This window comes from Gorilla gorilla, chromosome 2 (assembly GCF_029281585.2).
Source record: "Gorilla gorilla gorilla isolate KB3781 chromosome 2, NHGRI_mGorGor1-v2.1_pri, whole genome shotgun sequence".
In the NCBI taxonomy this organism is placed as follows: domain Eukaryota; kingdom Metazoa; phylum Chordata; class Mammalia; order Primates; family Hominidae; genus Gorilla; species Gorilla gorilla.
This window is the reverse complement of record NC_086017.1, coordinates 14,675,195-14,678,381: the sequence shown is the minus strand read 5'-3', so window position 1 is coordinate 14,678,381 and position 3,187 is coordinate 14,675,195. Positions and strand designations below refer to the sequence as shown.

Genomic DNA, 3,187 nt, shown 5'->3' with positions numbered 1-3,187 from the left:
TACATAATCACATGCAAAGTCATGTGCAAGAGTGGAAAAAGGGAAGAGCAGAGATATGTCTGATTATTTACTCTCTGTGGGGTGTACACAGATTATTTCTGGTGCAATTTAATCTGGAAGATTATATAGCTGAGAATAAGATATCAAATAGATATCCTTGAGACACCAGAATCTCATGAGTCAGTTGCAAACATCAGGCACGTAGCCTGCACTTGATACTGGATAACTTGCTGATGTTGTATTCCTGACTTTCCTTAAGCAAGGTCTGTTTGAAAAGCTTGAAATTAGTATTCATTTAAACAGAGAAGCACTGGAACCAGCTGGCATTCTGTAAATGAAATCAATGGAACGGGAACGTTGAATAGTTTTTTCTTAATTATTTTGCTAGGTCGTCACTACAAATGGCCAAATCCTAAATCAGCTCTTTCACTCTTCCCAAGGAAGTCGTCAACACTAGCATTTTACAGTGTTTAATGAATTATTTTCCAAACATACATTAAGTTTACTGTAAACAAGGGTATTTATAAGAATACCATGACTATTTGACATTTAGGTAAGAATTATGTCGTACTCTAGAAAAAAGAGAAAGCAATTTCAGTACTATCAGAACCTGGAGCAGAACTTAGTCTTGGGTGGAGCTTACATATGAAATTGAAATTAAAAAAGAAATCAAAGTAACTCTCCAAGTTTTGGACAGGGTATTTTTATTCTTCAGAATATCGATCCTGAAATGAGAGTGAATACATCAAAAGTGTGTGTTTAATTTCTTCAGTGGAAACATGAGCTCATCCCTTGGGGAAAAATATCACTAATTGTACATTGAATAGTTTTTGCCCATAAATAGCAACATGTATAAATGCAAATACATGAAGTCAAAATTAATTTTAAATACTTCCTCAGTAAATGTAGAGGTTTTTATTAATAATCTAAAAGAAGGAAAAAAGCATTACTGAGAAAATCTCCAATTTTTTTAAAGTTTATGAAATGTGAGCATTGAGTTACTTTCTTGTATGACATGATTGACCCATATGTGAATTTTTTCTAAGAATAAGGAAATGGGTGAATTAAAATTGGGACTAGAAGGTTGGATGATTTAAAGGCTATGCTTATTTAAATGTTCTATTCTCTCAAAATAGTACATTTTTGGGCTTGCTTGCACAATAATGAAACAGCCTACTTGAGGTAACTTAACAATAATCCCAACACTTTGGGAGGCTGAAGTGAGAAGATGACTGGAGCCCAGGAGTTCGAGACCAGCCTAGGCAATATAGTGAGACCCCATCTCTCCCCCCGCCGCCCCCCCCAAAAAAAATCATTGGACTAAGGTGGAAGGAGACAGGACAGCTGTAAAGTTGCTAGTATGAGGGACAAGAATTAATGTAATTGTGGGCAGCAGGTGATGATTCTGTGGCAAAGCAACAAAAGCAGGGATTACAATTTATTTCTGTTTATAACAATCAACACCTAGTTTGCCTTTCATTGTTTGCTGATTTTGTTGCCTGGGAAGCATGAATCTCTCTGATTCCTTTTTAGTGGTTCTTCATGAAGCCTACATGTGAGAAATGAAAATTGAAAATGCATTTTTTAAAAAGGAAAATAAAACTGGTATAAAATCAAATTACTCCAGCTCATGTATAATAAAATACAATTACATTAATCCTTTCCTAATTATTTCATTCTACGGTTTGTGGATTTTTTTGTAATTAATGAATTTATTAAGCACCTTCTATGCTTAAGGGAATGACTTTGTCTCTATTTTTTCAGCAAATTATTTTGTGTGGGTGACAAAATGTATGTTCCCTTGCATGTAATATTTAAGTGCATGTTTAATGTCTAATATGACTCAGGTCACAAAATTTCAGAAACAAAGACAACAGGAACTGTCAGCTCAGGAAAGTTTGTTTGTTTGTTTTCGAGATGGAATCTCACTCTGTGGCCCAGGGTGGAGTGCAATGGCATGATCTCAGTTCACTGCAACCTCTGCCTCCCAGGTTCAAGCAATTCTCCTGCCTCAGCCTCCCAAGTAGCTGGAATTACAGGTGCCCGCCACCACGTCCGGCTAATTTTTATATTTTTAGTAGAGACAAGGTTTCACCATGTTGGCCAGGCTGGTCTGAAACTCCTGACCTCAGGTGATCTACCTGCCTTGAACTCCCAAAGTGCTGGGATTACAGGTGTGAGCCACCACGCCTGGCCAGGAAAGTTTTCCTGAAAGAGACTAGTCAGTTTTTTTTCTCTCCTTCTACATATTGCCTATAATTTTCCAGGAATCAGAGAACTGGATTATTCATGCTTAGAAAGGAATAAAGGACAGGACTTAAAGGATTCAGGAATTTTTTACATAATCTCAGATGACTGCTTAACTTGTCACTGGGGACACTTTGAAGGTGTGGGGTGTTTGTGTGTGTGTTTCACACCAATCTTTTTTTTTTTTTTCTGGAACTTTTCTTTCCTGAGTCAGTGGCTGAAGATGCCATAGAGGGAAGCAGAGGTGATACAGAGAAAGGCTAGGATAACTGAATGACAAAGCAGTGGTTTCAGAGGGTTCATTGCAGCCTCTGGATCTGGGGACGGGTCTTACAGGTAACAGCCTGTCTAGGGAAGCAATTGGAAAATGCCATTTCTCTGATTCTTCTATAGTTCATGAGCATGATGATTGGGTGTTCATGACATGTGTGAGATGTGCCACCCTCTGAACCTTGTTCCCACATCGGCACATTACCCATCTAACCTAAAAAGAAAAAAAAATGTTGCTCCTCTCACGTGTGAGGGCAGTTGAAATTAGAAGGGAAATCAATACAGCACAGAAATGACAAAACACCTTGGTTTTCAGGAGGAATGGGGTGAGGGGCACATATATTTGAAGTCATGGTGAGATTCTTTCATCTCTGAATATCTTACCTAATGGGTTCCCTGGATTCTTTTTCTGCTCTTTGGAATCTCATGGCTTACGTCTTAGATTTCTTCTTTCCAACAATTACTAAAAGCACAGAAACAGACATTCCTGACTGCTCATTTCTTTTTTTTTATTATTTTATTTTATTATTATTATACTTTAAGTTTTAGGGTACATGTGCACATTGTGCAGGTTAGTTACATATGTGTACATGTGCCATGTTTGTGTGCTGCACCCATTAACTCATCATTTAACATTAGGTATATCGCCTAATGCTATCCCTTCCCCCTC

General features: G+C 37.6%; 1 non-coding gene across 1 annotated transcript; it reads left to right on the top strand.

Annotated features, from left to right (window-relative positions):
* The first annotated feature begins 2,628 nt into the window (after nt 1-2,628).
* On the top strand, nt 2,629-2,732 carry LOC115934223 (small nucleolar RNA U13). The gene has a single exon (XR_004070044.3). It is a non-coding gene; the product is annotated as a small nucleolar RNA U13 (small nucleolar RNA).
* Nucleotides 2,733-3,187: the final 455 nt, after the last annotated feature.